Source organism: Macaca mulatta, chromosome 18 (genome assembly GCF_049350105.2).
Source record: "Macaca mulatta isolate MMU2019108-1 chromosome 18, T2T-MMU8v2.0, whole genome shotgun sequence".
NCBI classification, from domain to species: Eukaryota; Metazoa; Chordata; class Mammalia; order Primates; family Cercopithecidae; genus Macaca; species Macaca mulatta.
In genome coordinates, this window is record NC_133423.1 from 943,265 (window position 1) to 961,194 (window position 17,930).

Genomic DNA, 17,930 nt, shown 5'->3' on the forward strand with positions numbered 1-17,930 from the left:
AAATGTCAACTCCTATGGGAACAAACACTAAGCAAAGTGCAAGACCATGGGAGGCGTTCATCACAAGATGGCAGACTTGGATTTTGGCTGAATGTGTGGAAATTTGGAAAGAATGCTTTCAATTCCCTTTTACTGCATATGTCAGAACAATTTCCTGTTAACTAATACGATGTTCTCACTTTAGTTTTAGTATGTTTTAGTACAAATATCTAGGAACAAATTCTTCAGTTGAACAATCTGAGAAACAAATTGCTCAACTGATCCAAGATCTGTCATTGTCTCATTCTACAGATAAGGAAATTGCAGCTCAGAGAGACCAAGAAGATTGGGAGACGGGGGTCTTACTCTACAAGTGCCACAGCCTTCCAACACCAGACTTCAGCACCAGAACAGGGCCCGGCGTGGCCAGTCATGGCAGAGCAAAAACCAGTCTCCTGACAAACTCTCACACAAACTGGAGGAGGGGTTTGGAGGGGCAGTTAAGACCCAACTCCAGTTTCAGCAAGTCCGCATCACAGTTTTACGATCTCATCTTTGACCTTTTTCTTCCTTCATATCTAATTTATCTTCATTTTCTGGGTTTTGTACAAGTTCTCAGCCATCATTAAATCACATTAGAACTTCACCTACCACATCTCTCCTTCCTCTTCCTCCTTTGAAATACTCTCTTCCCTTCCTGTCATATAGACTTCTGACACCATGGAACAGTCTTCCCAAGTTGCCTGCTGTGATTAAAATAGCTTTTAACTCCTCAGACACCATCTCTCTGCTGCTCCCTTTTTGCTGTTCTCTTCCATGAAGTGCTGGTTCCAAGCACTAAAAACAAACTCATATTCAGGAGTAAATTTTGTTCATTAATATACCAGGACACTCTTCCATTTGAGTTTGTTTTCTAAAAGACCACATAAGACTACTGCTTTCTGAATTGTTTAAGGGGAAAGTTCACAATTGCATTTTAAAATAAAATAAAATGAGGCTCACATTGAGAACTCAGACTCAGGCTCTGCTGGGTGGGCAGCTCCCACACAGCAGGAACGTGTTCAACACACACAGGCCAGGCACAGCCACAGCTGCACTTGTGTTCATCGTCCACAGAATGCACTGCCAACGAAGACAAACGTGAAGTGAGGGCCCGGAACCTTTAAAGCTGGTAATTCACAAAAATTCCAACTATATATTTTGTATGGAAAACAAGGCGAAACTGTATAAAACCTAATTCAGAACTTGTCCCTTATGATTGTCATATTTTTAATAAATTTTACTCCTTTTCCTAAAAAAGCGGAATGCCTGCCATTTTTCAAACATGCACTTAACTTTTAAGATAGAAACGGTTTCCCCGCACCTCTGTCCACCCTCACATATTCTATGCGCAGCCTCGTTTGTGCGATGCAATGTGAGGTTTCTCTTATGTGGACTCCCACTTCTCTTCGCTTCCTCAGTGATTTTCTCCTATCCTTCTCTTTGGTTTTCCTGTTCTTTAGTGCTACATTATAAAATTAGAAGCAAAAGTGTTGCCTGGCCTTGCCCTGGTACACTGCTCGTGCTCACCAATAAATACAAACCGACTCCGTTTTGTCTGCTTGTGGTTTTGGGTCAGGGCTGCTCTTTAGCCATTCTGGGATCAGCTGTCCCTTGACAGCTGCCTGAGGGGCTGGGGAACACTCTGAAGGGTGTGGTGCGAGGAGCAGCCCATGGTTGAGAATGAATCCTTATTTTTGTGTCAGCTCTGATACCTGCTGGCTCAGGCGACCACATCCGACCAAAATCACGGGCTTTTTTGTCTCTCCAGCTACGTAAATGATAACCATGCATCCAAGTGTCAACTTAAAAACCCCAGAGCCTTGCTCTCGCTGTTAAAAGAGCTAATTGTGCCCTTGGGCACTAGCTGCCTTCATTCTCAAGAGGAAATCGGTGGAAATACAGAGGAAATACAGAGGAAATCGGTGAGGTCAGCCTTGGAAGACCCCCGGGTGGGGTGCAGTGTGGGTGCCTTCCTCTCGGCTCAGCCCCTCCCTCCTTCCTTCTCCACTTCTCAACTCTTTCACAGCCAGGAAGGGCCCCTGTACTCAATTTCTTTGTCCTGTCCTAGTAACTCCACTGTTCGACAACTCCATTTTTTTTCCCGGTGTTCTGCATCCTGTTTTTATTGTTTTGTGGCAGATCCCCACCGTAGAACATAATTGCAAGTACTCGGTGGTGCAAACGAGCAGTTAGTGCCTAAGTACAAAAACACGATTCTTTTGTTTTAAGTAAATACTTAAACATTGCTCAGGTCCTACAAGCATCTGGACTCCAGGTCTGAGTAGCGGAGTGCGTCTCCTGTGGGCCCGCAAGGACCCCTGGATTCCCTCCCGGCAGTGATCAAGATATGGAACTGGAGCCACAGTTGGATCACAAGACGTCCCTTTTCTAGAGCCTTTCCCGGCCCTCTACAGGCAGGATCCGGCAGGAAAAAGACGATCGGAATTTCTCGAAGGTCAATGGTCTGCACAGCTGAGGATTCTGTGTGGTTCCCTTGGTTCCCTTGGTGTCTGGAGGAGGCCGAGGCCCTTAGATGACCTTTCAGCTCCTCGCACAGGACCAGCATGAGGGGCCCCCAGCCTCTGAGGACGCTGGCCCAGTGCCCTGGAAGAAGGCCTTGTCCCCTCGTCTTTAAAGGTCTTCCCCCAACAGCCGAGGGTGCCATGTACGCGATGTGAGCTCCTCTGAGCCCAGGCTGCGTCATCGTCTGCCAGGCCACGTGGAAGGGGTGGGAGCTGCGGCCACGGTGGTCATCCAGCTCCCCACCACGGGCAAGCTCTTGGCATCCGGGAGCTCGCCCTTGGCTGAATTCTTCATGCTGAGACAGACGGCGGGAGATGATGGGTGCCCTGCACGGAGGTGTCGAAGGCGGGAGATGATGGGTGCCCTGCACGGAGATGTCGAAGCCCTGGAGGCTCTGGAGCCCGTCAGACTGGGCGACCTTCACCAGGCAGTGTCCCAGGCCTCAGGACTCGGCTCTGTGCCCAACTTCCCGACATTGGCTGCCAGGCGGGTCTGGCAAAATCCTGGGGGTACAGGAAGCAAAGGGAGGTGGCACCGGCCACTGGAGGCCAGGCCGCCCACCAAGTACCTCCAGAGCCGCGTGTGCCTGTCCATGCCCCTCCAGGGAACAGCTCACAAGTGAGCTAGTGAAACGATCCTTCATCCCTAGTGACCAAGACCCAGAGACAGCCAGGCCACTCAGAGGAAGCGCAAAGCCCCAGGAGCACCACGCCGGGAAATCTCCCCTCATGACAAAAGGAGAAGGTGTGAGGTCACCAGGAAAAATCATGAAAATCAACGAAAAGCTAAACATTTCAGGCTTTTTGTTTGTTTTTTAGAGACAGGGTCGTTGTTGCCCAGGCTGGAGTGCAGTGGTGCAATCACAGCTCACGGCTGCCTTGAACTCTGCGACTCAAGCAATTTTCCTGCCTCAGTCTCCCAAATAGCTGGGACTACAGGCGTGTGCCACCAGGCCCAGCCAATTTTTTTTTTTTTTTTTTTTTTTTTTTGAAGATTGGGTATGTTGCCTTGGCTGGTGGCCAACTCCTGACTGACCTCAAGCAAATCTCTGCCTCAGCCTCTCAAAGTGCTCAGATTACGGGCATGAACCACCACACCCGGCCCTTCAGTTTTCTTTAAGAGGCATATTCCAGATAAACATATTAGAATATTTCAAAAGCATTGGTTTGTGTCAAAATCATTTTTCATTTTTTCAGAACACAGTCTATAAGCAATAAAAAGACAAATGCCACCATGGTCCAAATGTCCCCCCAAATGCATGTGTTGAAACGTGAGTGGCAAAGTGATAGTATTAACAGGTGGGGCCTTTAGGGGTGACTGAGTCACAAGGTCAGAGCCTTCAGGAATGGGATTTGTTACCTTATGAAAGGGCTGGTGGGAACTAGGCAGGTCCTTTTCCCCGTCCGCTTTCTACCATGTGAGGACACAGCATCCCTTCCCCACAGAGGACACAGCAACAAGGGGCCATCTTGAAAGCAGAGAGCAGCCCTCCCCAGACCTCAGAGCTGCAGGGCCCTGATCACAGTCTTCCAGCCTCCAGAACTGTGAGAAATAAATGTGTGTTTTTTATAAGTTATCCAGTCTCAGATATTTCATTATAATATAACAGCATAAACAGACCAAGACAGAAGCCCAAGTACAATCCACTCAACTGTGGAGTTCTTTCTTTCTTTCTTTCTTTTTTTTTTTTTTGAGACAGTCTCGCTCTGTCGCCCAGGCTGGAGTGCAGTGGCCGGATCTCAGCCCACTGCAAGCTCTGCCTCCCGGGTTTACACCATTCTCCTGCCTCAGCCTCCTGAGTAGCAGGGACTACAGGCGCCCGCCACCTCGCCCGGCTAGTTTTTTTGTATTTTTTAGTAGAGACGGGGCTTCACCGTGTTAGCCAGGATGGTCTCGATCTCCTGACCTCGTCATCCGCCCGCCTCAGCCTCCCAAAGTGCTGGGATTACAGGCGGGAGCCACTGCACCCAGCCTCGTGGTGTTCTTTCTATTGACATTCTTATTACAAAGCTTTCACAGTCACGTAAAGGCCAGGCTGCAGGACTGAGGAAGACAGGGAGGGAGCCTCCAGAGCAGCGGTCCCCGGCCTCTTTGGCACCAGAGATGGGTTTTGTGGAAGACAATTTTTCCACTGACAGCAGGGACAGGGGGATGGTTTTGGGGTGATTCAAGTGCATTACATTTATTGTACACTTTATTTCTTTGTTATTACATTATAATATATAATAAAATAATTATACAACTCACCATTACGTAGACTCAGTGGGAACCGTGAGCTTGTTTCCCTGGACCTAGACGGTCCCATCTGGGGGTGATGGGAGACAGTGACGATCATCAGGCATAAGATTATCATGAGGAGAATGCAACCTAGATCCTCGCAGGCACAGTTCACAACAGGGTTCACGCTCCTACGAGAATCCACCACACCACAGACGTGACAGGAGGCAGAGCTCAGACAGTAGCACCAGTGATGGGAGCAGCTGCAAATACAGAGGAAGCTTCACTCACTCTCCCACTGCTCACCTCCTGCTGTGCAGCCCAGTTCCTAACAGGCCACGGATGGGGAGCAGCGCTTGGTTAGGAACCCCTGCTCCACAGCATTCCCTCGGAAAAGGAGGGAGGCAGCCGCTGCTCGACACAGCAGAGGAGGAGGAGTGGCAGTGCTCCGGGACTCCGGAATCGCACACGGCAGAGTGGACCCAGAACTGAGGACACAGCACAGCGCACGGACAGGCCCGACTCTCAACAGCCGGACTCACAACGGGCCAGCTTTACGACAGCATGAAAGCCATCTGCATTCAGTAACGCCCCCCCTTACCAGTGGTCTTACGGGGGTCCCGTCAGCGTAGACGCCACGTAAGTGGAGGAGCATCCGTGTGGTGCAGAGACGTTTCCACTCAGGGATGCTAACCGAAAGCCACGGTAGGCTGCAGTGCGTTACCGGGAGACACTCATGACAACGTCCTTGTTCACAGAGTCTACATCACAAAACGTCTAATTTTAGTGATACTCTCCCCAGTCAGACACAAAACTTCCACACGTACTTACTTCACTCCAGTAATGATCTCAATGAACCAGTTTTCACTGAGAAATACCAGAGCGCAGCCCTCACGTAAGGCTCACTTGGGAACACCCTAGGCAACGCTCCACATTTGGGACTGCTTCAAACTAAAGAACACTTATGCACAAAATCCCCCACACTTCTGTGACAACAGACAACGGCCTCCAATGCCGAGAAAATTACATGAGCTTCCGTTTCCCTGTCAGCCCATCTTAAAGGAGACAGGAGCGGTGTGTTCCTGTCAGACCAGCAGCTCCAGGCTGGGCACCACCGCTCACTCCTGTAGTCCCAGAGCTGTGGGAGGCTGAGGTGGGAGGATCACTTGAGGCCAAGAGTTGGAGACCAGCCTCAGCAACACAGAAAGACCCCGTTTCTTAAAAAAAAAAAAAAAAGTTAGCCAGGCATGGTCGTGCACACCTGTCGTCCCAGCTACTTGGGAGGCTGAGGTGAGAGGACTAACTGAGCCCAGGAGGTCAAAGCTGCAGTGAGCCATGACTGCACCACTGCACTTCAACCCGGGTGACAGAGCCAGACCCTGCCTTCTACAACAACAAAAGTACCAGCTCCAATCCCCTGTCTTGGTTTTGTTCCCATTTTACTCTGAGAGACTAGCTGGCAGCAATGGTGATCCCACAGCATCCTGGCCATCCCTGCTGGCACCCAGGTCCTCCTGGACAGGTCCACAGGCTGCTTTCTCACGTGCACAGAGCCTCACTCGTGCCAAAGGTGAAGCACACAGGCCCTGGGCTCTCCGTACACTCGGACACCAGCCAGCTTCAGGGCCACTTGGGATTACTTTCTGTACAAAGAAAGGGTGGCTAGGATGTAAGGCTACTCCCAGCCCTGAAAGATAGTTTCAACTCTGGCGAGGCGGCATTTAATGTGTGTCGAAACCTTAAAGCCAGTCCACAAAAACGTCCAACTGGATCCATAAATGGGACATCTGTCACTGGATCACAAACTTCTCAACAGCCCAGAGTCTGCAGAATATCCCTCGAATCTGTCGGCAAGCAGAACGGCACTCAGGGTGGGTGAGCAGGGGCTTGCCGCCGGGCGCCGGCCTGCAGGTCTGCACGGGGTGTAGGCAGCACAGTGAGCCCTCGGTGTGCACAGTGGTCCAGGCAGCACCGTGCGCCCTCCTGGGAGTGACCAACTGAGGCTAGTGTGGCAGCGATGAACACAAATGCAGGCTTCGTCCATGACTGGCTGCCCCCTCACCTCAAGATCAAAGCTGCAAACCCTGGATCCACCTACAGGGCTGCTGTTGGTGATATATTCAGAGCTTTCAGTCCACGCTTCTTGCTTTTCCATTTAAATGTAAGTCTTTGTATTGTAATACCTTGGGTATCCCAAGGTTTAGTCTTGTGAAATTTTACCTTCTCTAGAGCTGTCTTTTTGAAGTATTTGAGTTATAAATAAAGACAACACCAAAGTTTATATATTTAACCCAATAGTGGGTTTAGCAAAACGTGATGCCAGTAGAGAAACATTATACATTTGTGGTAAGGAGCAACTCTCTTTATTCCAATATCTAACACGAAAAATCTGCTTTGTGTCAGCTAATATTCCACAGATGTCCAGAGCACAACTACAAAAATAACTTGCTTAGAAGTCCCTGTCTTGCCAACTAATTTTTGACTGAACACAAAATGGGGGCCTTCCAAAAAGAAAATCTGGTTTCCAAATAGGACATTTCTTTTTAAAAATTAATTAATTAATTTTTTTTTTTTTTTTTTTTTTGAGACGGAGTCTGGCTCTGTCGCCCAGGCTGGAGTGCAGTGGCCGGATCTCAGCTCACTGCAAGCTCCGCCTCCCGGGTTTACGCCATTCTCCTGCCTCAGCCTCCCGAGTAGCTGGGACTACAGGCGCCCGCCACCTCGCCCGGCTAAGTTTTTGTATTTTTTAGTAGAGACGGGGTTTCACCGTGTCAGCCAGGATGGTCTCAATCTCCTGACCTCGTGATCCACCCGTCTCGGCCTCCCAAAGTGCTGGGATTACAGGCTTGAGCCACCGTGCCCGGCCTTAATTTTTTTTTTTAATTTATTTTTTTTGAGACAGAGTCTCACTCTGTTACCCAGGCTGAAGTGCAGTGGCACGATCTCGGCTCACTGCAACCTCCCCCTCCCGGGTTCAAACAATTCTCCTGCCTCAGCCTCCTGAGTAGCTGGGACTACAGTGCGTGCCACCATGCCTGGCTAATTTTTGTACTTTTAGTAGACACGGGGTTTCACCATGTTGGTCAGGCTGGTCTCGAACTCCTGACCTCATGATTCACCCACCTCGGCCTCCCAAAGTGCTGGGATTACAGGCGTGAGCCACTGTACGCAGCCTAAAAATAGGACATTTCTTTAGAGGTTTCAATAATTTTACGTAATCATGGGTTCATAGAAAAACTATTCCAAATTACCTAATGTACTGCTATATTTTTTGATACTCTTGATAATTTTTTAAAAAGTCATCTTAAGATGTTTATTTCTATAGAAGTATTTTGCTCACTTCTAGTTACTATTTATTCCATGTTGAGTTTTATTTTATACGATCATCCATTTTCCTTTATCAAACCATTCCCAAGCAAAATCAAAGAAAAACCCAGTGCAGGCTTAAGTCAAACCAGGCCGTTAAGGCAAAAAGTCGATATACGAAGAGTCCAAAGTACTCACTGAAAATTATGTGAAGCCATTCTGAAAACATAATGAGTGCAAATCCCATTGTTATTCATATTCTTGAGAAAAATAACTGGTGACTTCAATGATCAGCTCTTCATCAACCTTGAACGAGAGAAAGAGAAAGGAATTTACCCATGGTATTTACAAATGCCACCTAACCCAGCATTCAACATAAAAGAGACAGGCTGGGTGCGGTTGTGGTGGCTCACACCTGTAATCCCAGCACTTTGGGAGGCTGAGGCGGGTGGACTGCTTAAGGCCAGGAATTGAAGATCAGCCTGCGCAACACAGACAGACCCTGTCTCTAATAAAAACAATAATCATAAAAATAAAAACGAAAATAAAATAAAAGAGGCATGACCAGAATGCTGTTTGCCCCCCTTATGGATTTTTCATTTCATCTACATTTTGCTTTGCAATTTGAGAATAGAAGGATCTGCCCATTTAAGAAAAACATGCCATTCTGATGTTTAAAAGGCTCGTAAAGAAATAAATGTCCTGTACTGGGTCTATCTAGCCAAGTGGGACACAACTAAGTTCATATTGGGCCCCCAGAGAATTCAGCCCTTACTAGATATTCGCTCTTATTAATATTATTCTAGACCTGATTCTCTGAAGTTACAGAGTATTCATACGGATTTTAATATTTTAGAATTTTGTTTAAAAGGCTCATCTTCACAATACTGCTGTGGTTACAACCGGGACTTTTCCTCATTCCCACTGTGCTCCCGCAGAGAACGGGGTGCAGGGCAGGTCCCCTCAAGGGTACGGCTGGGTCAAAGGGTGAATGTGTTTGGGATTCCAGCAGACGCCGCTGGCCACTCCCCTAGGGAGGGCACCCCACCCGCCAGCAATGCAGAAGGGCATGTCACAACAACGCTGCTTCCAAACATTTTATGTATCACCCATCCAATAGCAGAAAAATAACTCCTTTTCCTTTTCTTTCACCGTGTCCCTTTCTGGAGCCCTTGCTAGTTAGGACCATGCCCAGGACTTGCACCCCGGGGTTCATGAGCTCCCCATCCTAACTGAGCCTCATTCTGAGCTGCTGGTGAGGCTGCCAAAAATTTCAGCAGAAGAGAGGATTTCGGTTGGTGCCAGAGAAACAGGAGCGGCTGCTCATTCCACACATCCAGGGCAGGACCATCCCAACAGGCACCAGTGAACCCGGAGGGTAAATGTGACTTGGCCAAGGGCATGGGGATTAGAGCCTAATCCAGTAACACAGTGGCCACTTCTGTGATCGAGGAAGCATCAGGGAGAATGATGCTAATAACTAAGAAAACAAAAGAAAAGCAGGGATTAAAAACTATATTTGCCACATGGAACTTTTACAGTGATGCCACCGTACGCGTTCCAACGCCTCACCCTCGTTCTGCCAGGAGCCGCACTGAGGACGGAGTTCTTGGGGGAGAGAATAATATGGTGGATTTTTTGGAATGGCATATTCTAATAAGAGGAGGAAAACATTTAAATTTTTGAGTTTTAATTCAATGAATATGTATTTAATTTAATAACTAACGCCTAAGGCTGCACACCTGTCAGGTCTACTTACTCTCCTCAATATGGAATCTTTTTTTTACATTATAAAAACAATACCTTGGCCGGGCGCAGTGGCTGAATCCTGTAATCCCAGCACTTCAGGAGGCCGAGACGGGCGGATCACGAGGTCAGGAGATCGAGACCATCCTGGCTAACCCGGTGAAACCCCGTCTCTACTAAAAAACACACACAAAAAAAATTAGCCGGGCGAGGTGGCGGGCGCCTGTAGTCCCAGCTACTGGGGAGGCTGAGGCAGGAGAATGGCGGGAACCCAGGGGGCGGAGCTTGCAGTGAGCTGAGATCCGGCCACTGCACTCCAGCCTGGGCGACAGAGTGAGACTCCGTCTCAAAAAAAAATACCTTTCTTGAAAAAATTCACACTACATATAAGTATATAAGGCAGCACCTGAGCCTCCATAACCTCATAACCCTACAACCTCCATAACCTCAGGCTCAGGGAGGGTTCTGTGCTCCTCCCAGACCTTTGTATGTGCCATAAAAACAGCCAAAGCCCAGTGGACACATCTGAGCTGGGTCCCCCTCCAGGCCTGTCCATTTGCTTTTACCCTTTGGAGACTGCGTTGCCATCCCCAGTTCACAGAGGAATGGACCGACATCCACTCAGCTTTCACCTCCAGGTAGATTTTGACCCACTTAACTCTAGCATATTTAAGTTGTGCAACAGAAGGAAACAGACAAGCTGTTATATTTCTATTCCAAGATACCCAGGTTTCTTATTTCCAGATCCTATACTACACTAAGTCAAGAGTTCAAAAAAACAACAAAAGGGAAGTATTTCTCATTATAAGATATGTTTAAAAAACAGTCTTTAGGCCGGGCGTGGTGGCTCACGCCTGTAATCCCAGCACTTTGGGAGGCCGAGGCGGGTGGATCACGAGGTCAGGAGATCGAGACCATCCTGACTAACACAGTGAAACCCCGTCTCTACTAAAAATACAAAAAATTAGCCGGGCGAGGTGGCGGGCGCCTGTAGTCCCAGCTGCTCGGGAGGCTGAGGCAGGAGAATGGCGGGAACCCGGGAGGCGGAGGTTGCAGTGACCCGAGATTGCGCCACTGCACTCCAGCCTGGGCAACAGAGCGAGACTCCATCTCAAAAAAAAACAAAAAACAAAAAAAACAAAAACAGTCTTTAAATGGTCGACTTTCAGAATTGCAGCAAGAGCAGAACTGGACACACCCAACAGGCCTTGTTTGTTCCCACACAATTGCCAAGCTTGAAGGACGGCCCTGGAAGGGGGCCGCCTACTTTGGTGGGCCTCATAATTGGCCTGCAGAATCTTCCAGGCATACTGGTCTGCAGGTCCCTGAGCAGGACCTCTGGGGCCCCCACTCCAGGTCATCTTCCTGCCCCGGCCGCCCTTCTCGGCTCAACTCTCCCCTTCCTGTCATGCTTGCCAGCTCCAGGGGTGGTGTCCTCGGTAGCCCCCAACTCCTCCCATCTCCCCTCTCTCCAGGCCCCAGCCCTTCCACTCCCGGGACACCTCCTTGTCTTTCACTGGCTACTTTCTGCGTGGCGTGGAACCTCAGCAGACGGCCTTCCGCGCCCCACACGCTCACCATGTGCAGCTTCTGCTGCTGCCCTGCTCCAAGCCCCCAACTGAGTTCTGGAGCAGGAACGTGTGTGCACCCAGGCCCCGGCACCTCCTCACCCAGGCCTGGGCAGGTGAGCACCCCCAACAGGCGGCGCGATTCTCAGTTGCAGCTGCTGCCTTCAGTGCCTGTGCCTCTCTGTCTTCTCTCCATTTTCCAAAGTCATAGAGGACCATCAGAAAATATCCAAAAACAAAAAGATCAACTACAGCTCTCTCCCAACACTTCCCAGCCTTACCTGCAAGCTTTCTTCGAGGTGAAGGTCCCACACCGGCCTCTCCTCCCTCCGACACCTTCCTCTGCCTGCCTGTAGGGCTCTTAGCCTCACATCCTAAATTCACACACAAAGCTTAGCTCCCTTTGAGCCACCTTGTGTCCTCCCTGCCATCAGCTCTACATACCTTGACTAATCGCAGGGAGCTACTGAGATTTGTGAAGTAATTCATTAAGAAGCTAAGTCCCTGGGGCTGCTTCTTATCTCTAAAAACACGGTCCCAGCTCTCATGTCCCTTGGGGAGCAATCTGCTCAGACCACACCAGGGAAGCATAAAGTTGTACAAGCAATGAAGAAACTCTCCCTGATGAGAAAGCCCAGCTTGAGGGTAGCTTCAGCACCACAGGCAGGACAGGAATCAACAGCAGACCCCTCCTTACCTTGCAAGAGATGGAGCGGAGAGAAGAGAACCCAGACAGCGTGTACCCCTCGTCTCCTCAGCACCCATGGACACATCCCCAGGGCCTACAAACCTCTTGTTGGGTCCAGGCATGGCCCCACCCCATTCATGCCCATCTCCAGGACCTTCTTCACCAAGGCTCACAGCTGGATGCTGTCCTGGAGATATGGTTAATTTTAAACACATCATTGTATTAGAAATCTCATCTTGGGTACGGGCTAAACACAGAACTGAATGCCCTGAAAAGAATCAAGTCCTCCAGAAACTTCTTTTTCCGCTGACTGAAACTCAGGTCCGAACTCATCCCCGTACAAGGCCTCACCAGATACAACCAGAAGGGCACACACTGCATGGGCTTCCACGAGCTCACATGGCGAAGCCAGTGGCTGCTGGACGCAGCCTCGGAGGCACAGCCGGCCGTGACCCGGGCCTCCCCATCTTGGTCAGCGGAGCACTCCACCCTCCCACCCCGTGGGTGCCCTCATCAGGGTCCTGCTGCCCCACGAGATGCATGTGGAGCCCACCCAGGACCCTGCACACTCACTCCTGGGCCCTCCTGACCACTGTCCTGTGGAACAGACAAGCAGGTAGAAATGTCCAGGCTGCACGCCCCGCTGCCCCCTACTCCTCGTGGCTGGCCCCAGCCCACGACCTCTGATCTCCCTCACTGCAGCCCAGGGACCTCCGAGGCTCTGGTCTGGCCAGGGGGACCCTGATGCAGGCCCTGCCAGGCAGCACCCTCCACAGAGCACACGTTCCAGGGGACTGAGGCTCCGCCCGGGCTCTGAGACTGGCTGGTCCCACAGCCTTTTTTAGGATGAAGAACAGGATGGGGAAGGTAAAGGCAGATGTGGGAGGTGATGCCACAGTATTACCCAGATCTGATTAGAACACACTGGAAGCTTTAAAAAGCATGCACTGGGGAGAAACCACTCAAGGTGAGAACTGGTTCACTTCCTGCCTGTGTGTGTTTTCATTTCACCGGGGAGAGTTTCATGAGTACCAGTGCTCAGAAAGCTTTAATAAGAAGCCTTCTGGACAAGCGGAACTCACAGTAATGCCCCTGTCAGAGTTCTGGAAGATTAAACCACAAGGAACACGCAGGGCTCCCAGAGGAGGGCGCAGATGTGTGGCAAACGTGCCTTCCTCATTCCTTTTTTCTGTGCACGACGGGTGTTAATCCAGTATACTTACCTCAATGCCTAACATGTCAAAAATTAAAATTAAAAAAATTAATTGTATTATTAATTTATTAATGTATTATTTGTAATTTATTGTATTATTTATAATGTGATGTTTATCAGTATAACTTACTGTTAATTTAATTTAAAAATAGCCTGGGCCCAGTGGTTCACGCTTATAATCCCAGCACTTTGGGAGGCTGAAGGAGGTGGATCACGAGGTCGGGGGTTCGAGACCAGCCTGGCCAAGATGGTGAAACTCTTGTTTCTACTAAAAATACAGAAATTAGCCGGGTGGAGTGGCGGGTGCCTGTAATCCTAGCTACTAGGGAGGCAAGGCAGGAGAATCACTTGAACCTGGGAGACAGAGGTTGCAGTGAGCCAAGATCACGCCACTGCACTCTAGCCTTGGTGATAGAGCAAGACTCCATCTCAAAATAAAATAAAATAAAATAAAAAATAAAAAAATAAGCAAGTTAGCCGCGATGACCCCTTAATGGGAAGTGGCCAATGTGCACATCTCTGCAGTCATGCAGTATTTCATCAGACGCCTCAAGTACTGTGTTTGTGAAACAGGAATGTCTGAGGGAGATGAATCCTGTTGCTTCATCCCCTTAAAAAACAAAAGCAAGACATTCACACACAGACACCAAACCTACACTTGGCGCAATCTAAAAGCAAAGGTGTAGTTTAGAACATTTGGAGTGATCCTATTTTATAAATATCCTCCCCATTACAGATCAAGTACACCAAGTCCACAAAAACCCAACTCAAATTTGTGACGTGTGCTGGTCAACAGGGAGAAGAAAAACATGATCCACAGGCAAAGCAGCACCTGTGTGGAGAGAACGCCACTTCCCACCGACATCCTAGTGGTGACGACAGAGACAGGCAACACTCGCCGAGGCCCAGCCACCTCCCACCCAGTGCTGTTGAGAAAGTAAAGACAGCTTGACAGGCTTGATGCCAAGGACCCAGGACATTTACTGTGGCGTGACAGTCCCCACAGGTTACTTCAGGGCGGATGTCCATGGCCTGAACCCCAGAGGCCGGGCGGTGAGTCCAGGCCTTGGTGCCCAGCAAGGAGCAGGTGTCCCTGAGAACCCAAACACCCCTGAGTGGATGTGGGAACCACCATGGAGAGCGAGACTCCCATAAGCCCACTGTTCAAGATGGCCTGGCAAACGGGTCGGTTATAAACGCTGCTGCAGGTCCCTGAAAAAAACAAAACTGGATGAGGTTTCCCTCTTGTCTTGCATGTCCTTGGGAGCTTGATCTTGTAACCATGTGGCTGTGCTTTCTTTTTTCACAATGGTGGCCCGGGTTTAGGGTCCAATTCCTGTCTTCGGGGATGAGTCCTTTGTCTTCTATTTATATGTGTTGTGTGTGTCATATAAAAGAGTTTTGGTTAATTGGTCTAATAACAATAACAGCTTAAATCAAATATTTTGTCAGAAAAGTAAAAAGTGTAATAACTTTTATTTAGCTCACGTTACTTAAGTAATCTTTGGGAAACAAAAATAGTTTTAAAGATTATTGGTAAAATAAAGACATTTGGTCTAAATTACGCAGGTCAGATATTAAGTTTACTACATGCTTTAAGGTCATAAACTGCTTCTTTGACTTTTGAAAGTTGTTCAATTCACCCACCTTGTGGACATTAGATTCTAGATAACACCGGGGGACATGTGGATAGCCACACCCGAGCTATGCTGGAGAGTCCGTCCTTATCTGCACTTCTGTCTGGTGGGCCCTAGGCTAGACTCCACACCTGGGACATAATTAAAATCCCTTACTTACCGAGATTTTCACCAAAGCAAAAGTTGCTAAGAGTTAACATTGTATTTGAGACTACTCAAGAAATAGTTCTACACCCAAGGCGAAAAGGAAAGTGGAATATACTTTTGGTAAAAAGATTTTAAGAAGTCATGGGAATGTGGATGTTTCTGCCTGGATTAAAGAGTTAAAGAATTGTTTTAAGTTAAGATCAAGCTAAAGGTTTGAACAAGTTGTGGAAGGTTTGTAAAAAATTAATTGTACAAGAAATTCTGTGTATGGACATTGGCTAAAGTTAAAGGGGTATTATTCTGTTTTCCTGTAAATTAAACATTGGAATAAAAACACAACAGGTTTTTCTTAAAGCAAAATCCTACTTATAATCTGCTCTTTAACAAAAAAAATTGTAAAGGGTTATAAAAGGTATAAGAATCTTACCTTAGGGGCCCGGCGTGGTGGCTCATGTCTGTAATCTCAGCACTTTGGAAGGCCGAGGTGGGCGGATCACAAGGTCAGGAGATTGAGACCATCCTGGCTAACACAGTGAAACTCTGTCTCTACTAAAAAAAAACAACACACAAAAAATTACCCAGTCATGGTGGTGGGCACCTGTAGTCCCAGCTTCTCGGGAGGCTGAGGCAGGAGAATGGCATGAACCTGGGAGTCAGAGCTTGCAATGAGCTGAGATCACATCACTGTACTCCAGCCTGGGTGACAGAGCGAGACTCTGTCACCAAAAAAAAAAAAAAAAATTGAGTAAAGCATATTCCTGTGAACAAAATTTTGTGCATATTTGTTTCTTTGTACTTGATTTCTCCAGAATTTGGAAACTATTTGTGAGTATTCTTAATTCATGGCAATATAGTTGTTTGCATAACTGCAATAAGAATCTGTTTTCATTTGTAACAGGACACAATTGGATTGGTTATTTTACCAAGGATTTGACTGGAATGGTTATTTTACCAAATTGGTTATTTTACCAAGGATTTGACTGGAATGGTATGTTTTCCTTTAAGGAATCAAACTTGACTTGTAGAGTCAATAAAAGCCCCTCAGGAAAACATACCTTGTCTATATGGTCCCTGGACAGGGGGCCTGACCTGTGGTAAGTAAAAAATGTTATTTATGACAGGCTCAGGAGCCCCAAGTTATCTTGGGACCTCAAGAGGAGAGGAATTTACCTAACTCATAGGTATTTGAGGGCACAAACCCATAGCTGGGCTCGGTTTTTTTTTAAAAAAAGTCTCATCCATTTATGTAGCCAACAGACACATGAAAAAATGCCCATCATCACTGGTCAATAGACAAATGCAAATCAAAACCACAATGAGATACCATCTCACATTAGCTAGAATGGCGATCATTAAAAAGTCAGGAAACAACAGATGCTGGAGAGGATGTGAAGAAATAGGAAAACTTTTACACTGTTGGTGGGAGTATAAACTAGTTCAACCATTGTGGAAGACAGCGTGGTGATTCCTCAAGGATCTAGAACTAGAAATATCATCTGACCCAGCGATCCCATTACTGGGTATATACCCAAAGGATTATAAATCATTCTACTATAAAGACACATGCACACATATGTTTATTGAGGCACTATTCACAATAGCAAAAACTTGAAACCAACCCAAATGTCCACCAATGATAGACTGGATTAAGAAAATGTGGCACATTTACACCATGGAATACTATGCAGCCATAAAAAGGATGAGTTCATGTCCTTTGCAGGGACATGGATGCAGCTGGAAACTATCATTCTCAGCAAACTATCACAGGAACAGAAAACCAAACACTGCATGTTCTCACTTATAGGTGGGAACTGAACAATGAGAACACTTGGACACAGGGTGGGGAACATCACACACAGGGGACTGTCATGGGGTGGGGGAAAGGGGGAAGGATAGCATTAGGAGAAATACCTAGTGTAAATGACGAGTTAATGGGTGCAGCACACCAACATGGCACATGTATACATATGTAACAAACCTGCACGTTGTGCACATGTACCCTAGAACTTAAAGTATAATAATAAATAATAATAATCATAATAATAAAAGAAAAAAGAAAAAAGTCTTATCTGAGATTCCTTCCATGGAACACAGTTCCATCAAAGCCTATTTTAAAAGTCTATGTGAAAAATAATTATTCTTGCTGCACTTTATACAAATAATCAGGCCAAGTGTAACAAAGCACATCAGTCTTACAATGATTTGTCCTTGGTGAAAATGGGGTACTGGAGAGAGAGAAATTATTTTTCAAAAACTATGGTACACCTATTTTTAGATTCTAGTCTCATCCGTTGTTTTTAGTAATATTTTCCTGCAATTTAGAATAACCCTGCTTATTCCTGTGAACCAACCAGTGAACGCTGGCTGCTGCTCAGAAGAAACAAGAGGGATGGGTAATGTAAAAATCTGAATCGAGATTCCAATTCTAGGCACATTGGAATCAGCTAGTGACCCCCTATGAGCTTGGTTCCAGCAGTTGCCCAGTTCATGGAAAGCCTTCTAATTTAGTGTACTTGGGATAATTTTACTTATTTTGCCTTACTGTTGTGGAATATATTGCTGTCGTGCTCTGTGTAGGGTTGCAGGATAAGCTTACTGAATGTTTTCTTAAATTTCTTAAGTTCTTAAATTTGCCAGAACTTGCAGTTATGAATGGCTGTCACCATACTGGAGCTTTCTGACTGAGCGCCTCGCCACCCTGAATGACCTGAAGGCAGGAATATCACCACCTCTATCCAGCCTGAAGTAGTTACAGAAGATGGATCTTTGTCCCTCTGCAAGTCTTAGGATTAAGGGTTCTCTTGTAAAAGGGAGGAGGGAAATGTCAGAGGCATTTGAACCAGAGCATTTCCATCTTAAACAGG

General features: G+C 47.4%; 1 long non-coding RNA gene across 3 annotated transcripts in view; it reads right to left on the reverse strand.

The window, feature by feature from the left end:
- The window catches only part of LOC144336414 (uncharacterized), a 34,205-nt gene extending 18,595 nt beyond the window's left edge, over positions 1-15,610 (reverse strand). For 2 of the 3 annotated variants that reach the window (XR_013408189.1, XR_013408190.1), the window contains exons 1-7: positions 9,871-15,610; positions 8,266-8,373; positions 5,363-5,522; positions 4,792-5,024; positions 3,904-4,086; positions 982-1,101; positions 631-725 (exon numbers count right to left, since the gene is read on the reverse strand). This is a non-coding gene — a long non-coding RNA (uncharacterized LOC144336414). The remainder of the gene's footprint in view (positions 1-630; positions 726-981; positions 1,102-3,903; positions 4,087-4,791; positions 5,025-5,362; positions 5,523-8,265; positions 8,374-9,870) is intronic. The other variant, XR_013408191.1, reaches the window with a different exon arrangement.
- Between the last annotated feature and the right edge of the window lie 2,320 nt (positions 15,611-17,930).